Here is a 15,687-nt window from a genome sequence, read left to right as displayed (position 1 = left end):
AATAGAACTGCTTTTTCTTTTTTTGAGACAGGGTCTCACTCTGTCACCCAGGCTGGTGCAGTGATCTCTGTAGCCTCTACCTCCCGGGCTCAAGTGATCCTCCTACCTCAGTCTCCCCAGTAGCTGGGAACACAGGCTTGTGCCATCACACCTGGCTATTTTTTAAATTTTTTGTAGAGACAGCGTCTCTCTCTGAAATCCGGTCCTCAAGAGATCATCCCGTCTCAGCCTCCCAAAGTGTTGGGATCATAGGTGTGAGCCACCATGCCTGGCCAAAGTACATTTCTTTGCCAAATGCTTAACAGAGGGTCATTGCTTTGCTTTGCATAATGATTTTTATTAAAGTTTTGCATTTTCATGTCCAGACAAAAATTAAATGAACTAATTATGGTAAAAAAATAGTTATATTTATAAAGCATTTACAATAGTGCCTGGCGCATAAGTGTTAAATGTCATTATCATAACTTTAAGATGAAAATTATGATAACAAAAATGATAGTCATAGTTTTGCTGATGATTATCAACAAAAGTGATAGTCTCTTTTTATGACTCTGAGTGTTATGGTGTCTGGATGTGACCTCTGGAACTTTCATGGTCACCTTGTGCCTATAATGGGGGCTGGATGCAGAGCAAAAAAAGGAAAGAACCTCAGTCTTTGATGAAATCACAGAGTCACTGAGTCATCAATCTAGAGCCCACTGTACCTCTGGACTTCTTGCAATATGATATGATAAATTTCTTTGTTTAAAGTATTTTCAGTCGGGGTCTTGTGTTCTTGGCAAAGGCACAATTTAACTTCCATAGCAATTTACTGGTGTGTGTCCTGGAGTTCCTCAGCCCATGTGTTTTCCACATCCTCCTATGCATGTCCCAGCTGCATACCCCAAGATGTGAGCTGCCACAGAGCAGTTCCTCACATCAGTCATCATCAGTTCCTGCTATAATTCTTCATAGTTTTGAACTTATTTTAATTATGACTGGCTCACGAAAAACTGAGATTTCCAAGGTGTCCTTAAATCCAAAGCTACTCTTGATATTCACAAGTGTATTAGTCAGGATTCTTTAGAGAAACAGAACCAACAGTATGTGTATGTGTGTGTGTATGTGCGTGTGTGTATATATATGTGTGTGTATATGTGTGTGTGTATATGTGTGTGTGTGTGTGTGTGTATATATAGATATATGGTTGGATCTGTGTCCAATTCATTTTATATATATGTATCTTTACGTAAAGATATATATACGTATATATATATATAAAGAGATTATGAGAAACTGGCACACACAATCATGGACGCTGAGAAGTCCCTCAATCTACTGTCAGCAAGCTGGAGGCCCAGGAAAGCCCACTGGTGTGATTCAAGTTCAATTCCCAAGGCTTGAGAACCAGGGGAACTGATGGTGTAAATCCTAGGCCAAGGGCAGGAGAAGACCATGTCCCAGTTCAAGCAGGCAGGCAGGCAGGAAGAAGTTCCTTCTTCCTCTACCTTTTTGTTCTTTCAAGCTCTCAACAGATTGGATTATTCCCACCCACACTGGGGAGGGCAATTTACTTTATTAAATTCAACTGATTCAAATGCTAATCTCATCTGGAAATACCCTTGTAGACACACCCAGAAATAAAGTTTACTCTGACACCCCTAGTGCAGTCAAGTTGACACATAAAATTAACCATCTCAATGAAGGACATGCTTTGAGGTCCTTTCTAATTTACAAATACTAAAGTTACCTAATTTCCCCCACAAAATGCAATAAATGAACACTTTAATAAATAAGCTCCTTTCATTCTTTAATAATTCTATAGCTACAAGTTGAAATAATTAGTAAAGTTACAAAATTCCTTAACTGGAATAAACACAACCCTACATTACATCATTTTTATAGTAACATTTACTTAAGCACTTACTTAAATTTTCAAAACTAAGGTGAAGATGATGAATAGCAATTTTTAATATGAGGGGAATTGTTGCTTGCACGGAGGTGCATCCTCTGAGTGATCGATAAAAAGTCGGTTATTTCCCCACCTTGTAGCATATATCCGTAACAAATTTTTGCTTCAGCAAAATTAGAAATTCATAAACCTCACAGATCTTTCGGACTGTTCAAAGATAGGAAATAATACCAATTTGTGGATCTTTAAAAGTCATAAGTTTCATCTCTTATGCACACTTTTATATATTGATAATGGCTTCCTAGAACATGGGGCCTGAGAAGGATGGCAAGGCCTCATCAAGGCTCAGCAGGAAAGACTGCTAGGACAGATCATGCATGTTTGCCCTCAGTGTGGGTGGAGCAGAAGCCATCATGTATTTCTGCAATCTAGGGTTTATATTTTCTGCCTACCATGCTTGAAAGGCAATTAGAACATTGTCATGTCTGATTCTATAATTTTAGTTACTCTTAGGATCAATTTATTTATTTAATCGATGTACATTTATTGAGTACTTCCAATGTATGAGACATACTGTTAGGCAACTTGGGTAATAAACAAATGCATTGGATACAGATCCAACCAGTAAAGAACTTAAGTCTGATAGAAGGGAAAGATTTGTGCATGATAAAATGCTGCAAGATAGGACTAGATAAGGGGAGGGACTGCAGGATATGTCAAAGGTAGGAAAGGTACCTTTAGTGAGTGTGGAAGGAATCAGCAAGGCATACTGGGGAAGGTGTATTAGAAGTGAGCCTTGTAGTGATGTAAGATTGTTCGCGTGGATAGAAGGGGAAGACTATTTCAGACTGAGTAGCCAGAATGAGCAAAAGCACCAGAGTGGAAAGCTGAAAGCTCTGGGTGACTGCCTGACTGATGAGAATATGTAGCTGCTATTTATTCCAGTTCTCCCTACAGAGTGAGCAGGTTGCCTGGGGGGCTTCATTAGACTGGTGTGCTGATGTGACATCCATTTTTATAAGAGTTGTTTGGGCCAGGGAAAAATGCGCTCTTTAGAAAGATCATCTCTCATGGCCATTTGACATGTGACATATAACAAATGTCTTAAAGAAAAGGAGAGCCCTCACTGTGGTCTCACACTGTACATTTTTATTGTAAACCTAAGAGAATTGACAAAGGCTCCATCTTTATTCTCTTAACTACATACAGACTCATCAACTATTGCCAGCGAAGAACATTCCTGACAGCATATTATTCAACAACATGAATAAGGTAAAAAATTCCTAACACTAAGCTAGAAACTAGCTGACTTGTTGAAAATATTTGCAAAAAGAGATTGAAACTGCAAACAGAGGGTCACTCCTAACATGCTGTTATCTCAGTCATATATGTTGCATACATATAAACATGAGGTAGGGTTTTGTTAAATTTTTTTTAACTGTATAATTATCTTATTTTTAATGTCCAGAATGTGTAATATAAGGGCCAGATCTTCCTCCTGGACTCAATTTTATAAATTCTTGATTGGTTGGTGAGGTCATTAGGGATACTTTTTCTTGTCTAATTTGGTTTCTGGGAAAGCTTTTTTCAAGCCCTCAATGGTCATCTGATCAAATGGAATTAAGTTCTTCATTTTCTCCTTCTGTTTCTCACATTCTACAATCCTGGCCTTTGAGAGAGACACCCACTTAGCACAGATTTCACATCTTCTTTTTCTTCAGCATCCAGCTGGGCAGTATATTTATCCTCTGGCAGAGGAACCTTCAGGGCATTAAACTTCTCAAAGTCATCCACCAAGCCTGCCTTGGCTACATGGGCCTTGTAGTAAGCCCAGTCAACAGCTGGTGGATTCTCAGGTAAAGTAGTCAACCTGGAGGTGAGGGTCTCATTCCAGGATTTCAGGGAATTAACAATGGCCTTTTGGTTCTGGGGTATGATCTCTGCAAAAGCTACATAGTCAGTGGTTTTTATTTATTTATTTTATTATTATTATTATTTTTATTATTATACTTTAGGTTTTAGGGTACATGTGCACAATGCGCAGGTTTGTTACATATGTATCCATGTGCTGTGTTGGTTTGCTGCACCCATTAACTCGTCACGTAGCATTAGGTATATCTCCTAATGCTGTCCCACCCCTCTCCCCCCAACCCACAACAGTCCCCGGAGTGTGATGTTCCCCTTCCTGTGTCCATGAGTTCTCATTGTTCCATTCCCACATATGAGTGAGAACATGCAGTGTTTGGTTTTCTGTCCTTGCAATAGTTTACTGAGAATGATGTTTTCCAGTTTCATCCATGTCCCTACAAAGGACATGAACTCATCATTTTTTATGGCTGCATAGTATTCCATGGTGTATATGTGCCACATTTTCTTAATCCAGTCTATCGTTGTTGGACATTTGGGTTGGTTCCAACTCTTTGCTATTGTGAATAGTGCCGCAATAAACATACGTGTGCATGTGTCTTTATAGCAGCATGATTTATAGTCCTTTGGGTATATACCCAGTAATGGGATGGCTGGGTCAAATGGTATTTCTAGTTCTAGATCCCTGAGGAATCGCCACACTGACTTCCACAATGGTTGAACTAGTTTACAGTCCCACCAACAGTGTAAAAGTGTTCCTATTTCTCCATATCCTCTCCAGCACCTGTTGTTTCCTGACTTTTTAATGATGGCCATTCTAACTGGTGTGAGATGGTATCTCATTGTGGTTTTGATTTCCATTTCTCTGATGGCCAGTGATGATGAGCATTTTTTCATGTGTTTTTTGGCTGCATAAATGTCTTCTTTTGAGAAGTGTCTATTCATGTCCTTCGCCCACTTTTTGATGGGGTTGTTTGTTTTTTTCTTGTAAATTTGTTTGAGTTCATTGTAGATTCTGGATATTAGCCCTTTGTCAGATGAGTAGGTTGCAAAAATTTTCTCCCATTCTGTAGGTTGCCTGTTCACTCTGATGGTAGTTTCTTTTGCTGTGCAGAAGCTATTTAGTTTAATTAGATCCCATTTGTCAATTTTGGCTTTCGTTGCCATTGCTTTTGGTGTTTTAGACATGAAGTCCTTGCCCACGTCTATGTCCTGAATGGTATTGCCTAGGTTTTCTCGTAGGATTTTAATGGTTTTAGGTCTAACATTTAAGTCTTTAATCCATCTTGAATTAATTTTTGTATAAGGTGTAAGGAAGGGATCCAGTTTCAGCTTTCTACATATGGCTAGCCAGTTTTCCCAGCACCATTTATTAAAAAGGGAATCCTTTCCCCATTGCTTGTTTTTGTCAGGTTTGTCAAAGATCAGATAGTTGTAGATATGCCGCATCATTTCTGAGGGCTCTGTTCTGTTCCATTGATCTATATCTCTGTTGTGGTACCAGTACCATGCTGTTTTGGTTACTGTAGCCTTGTAGTATAGTTTGAAGTCAGGTAGCGTGATGCCTCCAGCTTTGTTCTTTTGGCTTAGGATTGACTTGGCGATGCGGGCTCTTTTTTGGTTCCATATGAACTTTAAAGTAGTTTTTTCCAATTCTGTGAAGAAAGTCATTGGTAGCTTGATGGGGAGGGCATTGAATCTATAAATTACATTGGGCAGTATGGCCATTTTCACGATATTGATTCTTCCAACCCATGAGCATGGAATGTTCTTCCATTTGTTTGTATCCTCTTTTATTTCATTGAGCAGTGGTTTGTAGTTCTCCTTGAAGAGGTCCTTCACATCCCTTGTAAGTTGGATTCCTAGGTATTTTATTCTCTTTGACGCAATTGTGAATGGGAGTTCACTCATGATTTGGCTCTCTGTTTGTCTGTGATTGGTGTACAAGAATGCTTGTGATTTTTGTACATTGATTTTGTATCCTGAGACTTTGCTGAAGTTGCTAATCAGCTTAAGGAGATTCTGGGCTGAGACAATGGGGTTTTCTAGATATACAATCATGTCATCTGCAAACAGGGACAATTTGACTTCCTCTTTTCCTAATTGAATACCCTTTATTTCCTTCTCCTGCCTGATTGCCCTGGCCAGAACTTCCAGCGCTATGTTGAATAGGAGTAATGAGAGAAGGCATCCCTGTCTTGTGCCAGTTTTCAAAGGGAATGCTTCCAGTTTTTGCCCATTCAGTATGATATTGGCTGTGGGTTTGTCATAGATAGCTCTTATTATTTTGAGATACGTCCCATCAATACCTAATTTATTGAGAGTTTTTAGCATGAAGGGTTGTTGAATTTTGTCAAAGGCCTTTTCTGCATCTATTGAGATAATCATGTGGTTTTTGTCTTTGGTTCTGTTTATAGGCTGGATTACGTTTATTGATTTGCATATGTTGAACCAGCCTTGCATCCCAGGATGGTTTTTAGAGTAAGTTTTCACCCAACCATCTTGGGATCCTTCACCAACCCTGGCTGCCCACGGTCCACAGCCTAAATTTCTTTAAAAATACTTATAAAATTAAAGTAATGCTGTTTGTTTTGCTATAGTAGTAATAAAGAGAAACCCAAAATTAAAAGAAATTGAATCTTCAGGCCCATGCAGAAAATTATAAAGAGCTAGTCTAAGAAGCACCGAGAAATAGACTTTTCAATAAAGTTTGTATGCAAATTTTAGAGTTAGAAAAAAAATTAAATAAACCAAAACACCCTTGTAAAGTTTAGAATGCATAGATCGTGAAGTATGAACTTGGATGCAGATAAACTTCACAGGCCTTCATTTTACTTATTGCTTGGCTTGTTGCTAGTGTCTTCTAAGCAAACCTAAAACAGAGAAAGTGATTCTATGGCACTGAAGTGGTTAAGTTCTAGCCAGATCCAAAGCTATAAGCAAGCAAGTTTTGTTTTCATGTCCTCTCCTTCCCCTCCTTTCCCCTTTCCCCTTTCCTATTCTCACTCTCACGCCTTTCCCTGGAGTTTTTAGGGGCAGCCTTAAATCTATATTTACTCACTATATTCAGTACGTTTGATTATGCGCAGCCTGAATTCAGATCCAAGACGATGATCCAGATTTTTGTTCATCAAAAGAACTTTTTTTCTTTTCTGTAGATTTATAGCAGAGCCTAAGCACTGACTTATTTTTCTGCTACTCAATAGGCTCATCTTGCCTGAGGCCCTTGCTCTTACTTCTGTCTTCTGGAAGGTTCTTCGTGTGCATCTGCCCATGCTGGCTCCTTTTTGGACATTTAGGCCTCTACTCAGGTGCCACGTCTTGGGACAGATCTCCTCCACCAATCCTCCAATCCTTCAATCCTGGCCTTGACACTTTCTAGCTTATCATTCCTTTTTCACTTTCCTGTAATTCCTTTATGTAATCATTTTTAAATAAGTTTTTATGTAATTAAAAAATTTACATACAGTAAAATTCACTCTTTTTAATGTATAGTTCTCTGAGTTTTGACAAAGCATATAGCTATATGTGCTGCCACCACTACAATCACGATATGGAAAAGTTCCATTGCTCACCCCTAAAATTTTCCCATGCCTCTTTAGAGCCAACCCTTCTCAGAACCCCAGCTCTGTTCTGTTTTTTTGTTTGTTTTTGAAACAGGCCCTTGCTCTGTCACTCAGGCTGCAGTGCAGTGGCACAATCTCAGCTCATTGCAACCTCCACCTCCCAGGCTCAAGAGATCCTCCAGCCTCAGCACCCTGAGTAGTTGGGACTACAGTTGCACACCACCATGCTCAGCTAATTTTTATATTTTTTGTAGAGATGGGGCTTTGCCAGGTAGCTCTGATCTGTTTTCTTATCCATAATGTTGCTTTTTCCACAGTGGCATATAAATAGAATCTAATAGTACATAGCCTTTTGAATCTGGCTTCTTTCAGTGAGAGTAATGTAGTGATATTGTTACACATATCAGTACTCCATTCCTTATTATTATTATTATTCCATTGTATGAATGAACAACAGTGTGTTTGTTTATTCTCTATTTAAGAGACATTTCAGTTGTTTCGAGGTGTGGTGATTACAAATAAAGCTGCAATAAACATTCAAATGTAGTTTTCACTGTTAATGCAAGTTTTTATTTCGCTAAGGTAAATATCAAGGAGTGAGATTGCCAGGTCACGTGGTAAGTGAATGCTTAACTATATCAGAAGCTGTGAAACGGTTTTCCTAAGTGATAGTGCCATTTTGTATTCCCACCAGCAATAAATGAGAATTCCAGTAGTTCTACATATTTGTCAGCACTTAGCATTGTTGGATTCTTACATTTTAGCCACCTAATAGTTGTGTAGTGGTATCTCATCATGGTTTTAATTTAAATTTCCCTAATGACTAATGATGCCAAACATCTTTTCATGTGCTTATTTGCTATGATATGGAACTTTTTTTTTTTTGGTAAAGTAGTTGTTCAAATCTTTTGCCTTTAACATTATTTTTTAAATTGAGTTTTCTCATTACAGGGCTTTTAGACAGAATTATATCACAAGTTCTTTAATATTCTAGATTTTTTTTTCAGGTTTGTGATTTCCAAATAGTTTCACCCAGTGTAAGACTTGTCTTTTAATTTTCTTAGTGTCTCTTTCCAAGGTTATGAGTTCTTAATTTTAAAGTATTATTTATCATTTTTCTCTTTTGAGTTTTTGAGATCATATGTAAGAAATCTTTGTCTAACTTGAGGCCACAAAGATTTTCTTTGATTTTTTTTCCTAGAAATTTTATGCTTTTAGGTTTTATATTTTAATCTACGATTTCTTTTAAGTTTCGTAGATGCTATGAGATATAGATTAAAGTTTATTTTTAAAAATCACATACTGATCTCCAATGATTCCAGCATTTTTGAAAGACTAACTCTTCTACATTGAATTATCTGCAACTGCCAAAAACCAATTGACCATGTATGTTAGGGTCTGTTTTTGATCTAATCCATCCTATTGACCTACACATCTACCCTTTCATGAGTACTGCACAGCCTCAATTACTGTGGTTTTACAGTAAGTAATGAAATCAGGTAGCTATTACCCTTCATCTTTTTCAGAAAACTTCCCACCATCTAAAATTATCCTATGTGCTTAGCTTCTTTTTTTTTTTTTTAATTCCTTTTTAGATAGGAACTTGCTTTGCCACCCAGGCTGGAGTGCAGTGGTATGATCAGGGCTCACTGCAGCCTCAATCTCCTAGGCTCCAGTGATTTTCCCACCTCAGCCTCCTGAGTAGCTGGGACTACAAGTGTGCACCACTATGCCTGGCAGGGATTTTTTGTTTGTTTTTTGTTTTGGTAGAGATGGGGTCTTGCCATATTGCCCAGGCTGGTCTCAAACTCCTGAAATCAAGCGATTATCCCACTTTGGCATCCCAAAATGCTGGGATTACAGGCATCAGCCACCTTGCCCAGCCTACTTTTTAAAAAAATTTCTGTTGGGAGACATCAAACCATGAGACTCTCTAGAACCATGGGACCAGGGAGTTTGTACCTATCTCATTCTCTGTTCTACTCCAGCACCAAGAACAGTACCTAACACACCATAATTGTTTAATAAATTGTTTGAAAGAAAGAAGGGATGTTAAGAAATACTTAAGTTGAGGAAATTAAGCGAACTTAATATTTTGGAAAAGGAAGGATCAGATTGTTTTGTGAGAGCTATTAATATAATAATAGAGGTTTGCTGTTGTGCTAGCCTGGAAGATTAAATGCTCTTTTGGCCATGATATTTTGATCATAAGCTTACTTCTTTTAGGACGCATGAGGAGCTCTTTGGGGCCACATTCATTCACTCATTCATCAAACATTTATCCAGCACCTTTCCGTAACACTGTGTTACAAAGGGCAGTAGACAAGGTCTTGTGTTCAAAGCATTAGGGGTCCCAGACAAGTTAAACAATAACTGAGACCAACCTCATCCAGATGCCATAAAAGTGATGTTTGTGCAGGGGTCTTTGAGTGATGTGGGAGAGGCATCTAACTCAGCCTTGGGAAAAGCTTTGCAGAAGACGACATGCTTGATGAAGTTTTCAAGTTTCAATAGGAAACTTTGAGCCCCACCTTCCCTTCAAATAGGTCACTCTGTAACAATGTACCACACGTTTCTTCTTGCGTTCTAAAGCACCTCCAGCTGTTTCTGGATTTGGGTCACTGGCGGTGGCTGTTTTACAGATTAACTCTGCAACTCTGCAACTCTGCTCTAGGTCTCCCACTAAATGCTCCCTTAGCACCCTTTCGCTCTCCTTCATATCACTTATTGCAATTATGATAATTAATTATGCATCACGCTATTTGATGCCTACTTCCCTCCCACTACGATATGAGTTTCCTGGAGGCAGGGATTGAATCTGTCCCAATCTGCTGCATTTCTGCTGCCTGACATAGTGAGTGACCCAGTCACTGAATGATGAAGCACTAGTCTCAAAGCTCTTGTAAAATCTGCCAGGTTACCTGAGAGCTTGTCCTCTCTGATGAAGCGTTTTTGTCCTCTTGCTCAGTTTTAGGAACATCTGTTAGCTTTTCTTTTACTTTCAAATCACTTTAAAATAATTAATTTTCAAAATAAAGTTTTCCACCCCACCAAGGAAAAATAGAAACTTTCACATTATATGCAATGGTGGATGTTTGTGCCTTTAGTAATAACTTCGCTGATCTTGAGATGTTTCTAGTATGTCAGTGACACCCAGATGGTATGCTCCTGCATATCAGTAGTGTTTATAGTGCCTTAAAAATGGTAGAACAAAAAACAAGTGGAGAAAAAGTTATTCTGGTGCTAAATTACCAACAATTCCTCTGGGTAACACAATTTATTTTAGTTCTTCCCAACACACACACATGCTTCCTCTCAGATGCTGTAATAGCAAATTGCCATTGAACTGGGACAGGGAGTGGTTTGGAGAAGGGCATTACCATTGTTGAACACTTAATTGAGCACCTACTGTCTGCTAAGCACTTTTCTAATATTCTGTCATTTAGTCCCCATCTCCACTGAGGATGCTGATGTCTAGACATCAGGAAAGAGATGGTGAAGAAATATAGTCAAGATCTGGAATTCTCGGGGAATTAAGCACGCTCCTCTGCTTCTGTCTGTCCGCTGCTGAGTAAGAGGCAAAGGAAAAGGAAAGTCATGTGCCCTTCGCTCAACAGCCAGTCTGTTTTGACTGGGCTGTGGCCATCTTGAATTATCCTCAGACCTTACAATCTCTCGCTATGACCTTATGGTCACTGTTTGTGCCTTCACTCGAGGCAGGTGTTGGCCCTGGCCAGGATCTCTCTGGGTGGTTTTTTGGTAAAAGCCTTGTTCTTGAGGTGGGACTCAAGAGTTAGTAGTTTACGTGGTTCTTGTATTTAAAGGGCGAGTTTTCTAAAACCTTCTAAGTAGTCACGTTCTTTTTCAAATCCCAAAGCATTCTGTTTGGCATAAACTACAAATCATCATCTATTTACCATATTGAGAGAGTTGGAAAGCAGAGAACAGGAAGAAAAGGGAGGAAGAAAGAAAATGAGCATTTACTGAGCACTAATTCTGTGAACTGTTAGGTACTTGAGCATGTTATGTAAATTCTTGCAATCCTAGTGAGGTATATGCTTTTTATCTCATTATACAGATAAAAACACTGAGGCCTACGTAGGTTAAATAATTTGCCTCAAATTGGTCTGCATGTTAGTGAGCAGTCAGCTTGTTCTCTCTGAGGCCCAAACCTGTGCCCTTTGCTTTACATGGCATGATTGTGTTAAGGACGGATGAAAGCAAGGACACCTCCCTTCCCTCAGAATTAAAGACGTGATCTGTATCTCTAATGGGCAATGAGTTTCAAAGATTCATGCCATATGGGACAACTGGTACACAATGTATTACATTGTAGCTTTGCCCTTTTTTTTTTTCTCTCCTGCTTCAAGGTCAAAATCTCTCATTTTCTTATCTCTGCTAAAGAATTATTGGTTTGGTTTCCTGAGTTTCCTCTTTGCTTCAAGTTTTTCAATACTACAGAGATATGATGCTTTGACTAATACCCTTTGGGAGACATTGTAATATGAGGAAAAAGCCTCTTTTTAATAAGGAAATCATAGTAAGAGTGTCCAGTGGTTTTATTTGTGTGGCTGATTTCATGTGTGGATTTTTAATTGGCTCATAGTTGAACAGGTGTCTAAGGATGGGGAGTTTTTTTCTGAAAACAATTGTTGTATTCATCTCATTGTGGCAAGTTCCTTGTATCAGATGAAATCTGCATAGCTCTTAAAGAGAGGAATGTCCTGACTTATGTGAGCTACACATCTGATGAGTCTCAAAAAAAGTAACTTAAACGAATTCATGTTTTAGGTGTATTGAAATAACTGCTACATAAAGTGAATGAAAGTCAGATTATCTTTGAATCCCACATTTTACAGATGAGAAAACCAAATGCCAGGGAAAGAAACTGGCTTTGCCTGAGGTTACACAGCTCATTATAGCTCAGCTGGAGGACTGAGCTCACTTGGAACTGGAGGACATGGTAGCTCACTTTGTAGGACTCTCTAGTGCCTTTGTTTCATGTCAGATTATTGTGTATTGAATTCTGTTTAAGGGATCATAAAACATTCAGCTCCATACAGGTGCCAAGTCTCCTCAGAGAGGAAGAGAACTAGTAGATACTTTCTTTTCATCTTAGGAAATATAGAGTTATTCTGCACCTCTTTACCTGGTCATGGAGTGATTGAGATTTTATAAACATAGGTGTAAAATGCATGGGAAGATTTCTTACCTAAAGAAAGGATTCTTAAGTCGAGGATGTTCTCAGATCTGAAGCCTGTTTGGTTCACCAACGCCACGATCTGAATGTCATAGCTCTGTCTGCATTACAGAGAAAAACATCCCACAAGACTGGTCAGCTACTCATGTACATATAAGGCATCTTCCATATACACATACTTCATAAGGGTTTTCAGAGTAGGTGTTTGGCATTTTATATAAGTACATGTGCATTTATCTGGAAGCCATTAATATTTGTAGAGGCAATTCAAAGTCTTGTTTATTCATTAGAAGAGTTTGATAGCTATAATTTCTTGATCTAAAAATTACAAAGGTAATGGTACTCCTGGTTGATCAAAGCACATTTTTGCGGGGGTGTGGAGTAGGGAAGCTTTATCAACATCAATGACAGAAAATGGCTGTAAGTAACAGAGATGCTTTATATGTCATCATTGAAGTTCCAAAACAATCTCAATCACGGAAGGATTGGGTGAGCTAAAATTTCAAACTGATGTAAAACAGCTAATAGCAAACAGATGTGATTGATTTTAGGCGGCCTCAGATGAAGTCTCATGCAATTAAAGTGAGAGGAATTGGCTGTTAAGAATAAATAACATTCCTGGTGACTAGCCTGAAGGAGTTATGTTTGTATGATTTTATTAGTCATTCTTAATTATATATTTCTGCTGATTATAAAAATGTTACATATTCACTGTAGAAAAACAGAGAAAAATATAAGGAAAATAAAATAAAATAATCCATAATAATGATTCTTTCAGCTATTTTATTTTCCTTCTATTTTTCTCTCTGTATACTTATAGATGTAAATGTTTAACAAAATGATGCTTAAGTATTGCTTTATATATTCCTTCTTTTATTTGACATAAGCACGTGTTTATCCTGTATCATAATTCTTGAAAATGTATTTTTCAATTCTATGAACTACATAATTCATCTGAATTATGTGAATATATAGCTCTATTTAATAATTTCCCACTGCTGAATATTTATATTTTTATAATATATTATTACTCATAATAACAAACACTGAATTTTTTACAGAAATGTGGTAAAGGACATTCTTGCAATACATCTTTATGTCCTACATACAATTATTTACTGGAATAAATTAGAGGTAGACTCACCAGCCTAAAGCATATCCATGTACTTAAAATTCCCAAAACTAATTGCTAAAATATCTTCCAGAAAGAGTACCAAATTACTTCCTCACCTACAAAGCATGTAAGTGCTATTTTTTTTAAGAGACAGCTCTCGCTCTTTCTCAGGCTGGAGTGCGGCGGCATGATTACAGCTCACTGCGGACTCAAACTCCTGGGCTCACGTGATCTTCGCACCTAACCTGCCCAATAGATAGGACTATAGGCGCTTGCCACCACGTCTGGTTAATTTTTATTATGTTTTGTAGAGACAGGTCTACCCATGTTGCCCAGGCTGGTTTTGAACTCCTGGCCTCAGGCAATCCTCTTGCCTGAGGTTCCCCAAAACATTGGGAATACAGGTGTGAGTCATCATGCCCAATGTGAAAGTGCTAATTTTATTATGCCTTTCCAAATCCGTAATATTTAAATATTTGGAGTTAAAATATAGATTTTTAATTTCCTGGATTATTAAGCTTCTTTTTTAAATGTCAGAAATTAATGAGTGATATAAAGTCCTCTATCCCCACTTCCACACTGTCATTGCCAACAGAAGCCTGAGTAGCCTTAAATATGATGTAATATCCTGTAAAACCAATAACTCAAGTTCTGGATTTTATTGGGCCAGGCAAACTAGGAAGAAAACATAGCTACGACATGTTTAAAAATCAAGACTATATCCTTTGATCCCTTTTAACTCAGCTAATTGGCTCAGAACATTGTTTTAAAATTTTTCTTCCAAGACAACTACATCCAGTACTTTACTACATTTGTGATACCTGAAGGTAGATTCAAGGGGAACTAGATATTGTGACAATGAGCTCCTTAGGAGAGGTTCAAACCTTGCTGGAATCATAGAAAGACTGAGATATCAGCCTGGTGAATAAGTCAGGGAGAGACACATCTACACTTTTTGCCAAATGAAAGACATCTTAATAATGTCTGAAGTAATTAACATAGAACTCCAAGTAGGAACTGAGTATTCTGACGTACGAGTGGATGTGTGTATTTATGGACGCACATATGAACCAGGTTAGTCACAAGAACTGCATGGTTCTTGTTGTGGTTGGGATGAACAATCAATAGATTTTTGTTATGGGGTCTTCAGCACGGCTCTTTTTCAGAACAGGATGTATGATAATGTAGCTACTTCACACTCACTTTTTACAACCCATTCCTCTTTGCCCACTGTCAAAATCCTACCTTCTCTGCTGGAAAGAAAAAGAGGGAGCAGTTTGGGGTCAGTCTGGGCAGTGAAAAGCTGAGATTTGTGGTTAAATCCCTTCAGTGTGTGGCAGGGGAGAAAGAGGGGTGCAGGGAAAGAATAGTCAGGTACACTGATTTGATAGCGATTCACCTGACCAAGGAGAATGTGTCCTTATTTAAAATTTTGGGAAAATAATATACTGTAGTAGCAGTGTCATGCTAATGCCAAGATACCGAGAAGGTCAACTCCAAACTCAACAATTAAAGTGCAATGTTTATGGAAAGTTTCTAAAGCAGCCAATAATGAACAATCTAAGACTGTGTCTACAGAACTTTTAACAACTATTAGTTGTTTTGAACTAGTTATTTGGCAATGTGCATTTTTTAAAACCCTAGTTCTTTGCCACACTTAGTTATTTTAAACTGTATAGAGGCAGAGCAGGTGGGTTAAGTGGGAACATATCTTAGTTCAAGGATTGAATACAAAACCATCACTTTGTATACCAGCATTTCTTTTGCAATATCCAAGAATAAATTGGAAACTTGGGAACAACATATGCAGAAAATGTCTTTCCAGAGAGTATGGTAATTCATGATAATTTCCTCTTACAGAAGACAGAAGATGAAATAGTGGGATAGGCTTAGTTCTGACCATCAAAGAATAATGGGATGGAACAATAAGTGGCAGGAAGCTTGGGAAAAAATTACCCAAGTCACCGAGGATTCGCTGATACATAAAGAAATGAAAGCCTCTGCAGGCATGGACTCTACACCAGTGTTCTTCAGAGGGGTTGAATTTTTC

At 38.2% G+C, this 15,687-nt stretch overlaps 1 pseudogene; it reads right to left on the bottom strand.

Annotated features, from left to right (window-relative positions):
* Positions 1–3,388: 3,388 nt before the first annotated feature.
* Positions 3,389–6,258, bottom strand: LOC129490804 (ATP synthase subunit d, mitochondrial-like; annotated as a pseudogene).
* Between the last annotated feature and the right edge of the window lie 9,429 nt (positions 6,259–15,687).

Source organism: Symphalangus syndactylus, chromosome 9, assembly GCF_028878055.3.
Source record: "Symphalangus syndactylus isolate Jambi chromosome 9, NHGRI_mSymSyn1-v2.1_pri, whole genome shotgun sequence".
In the NCBI taxonomy this organism is placed as follows: Eukaryota; Metazoa; Chordata; class Mammalia; order Primates; family Hylobatidae; genus Symphalangus; species Symphalangus syndactylus.
This window is presented reverse-complemented; position numbering and strand designations above follow the sequence as displayed.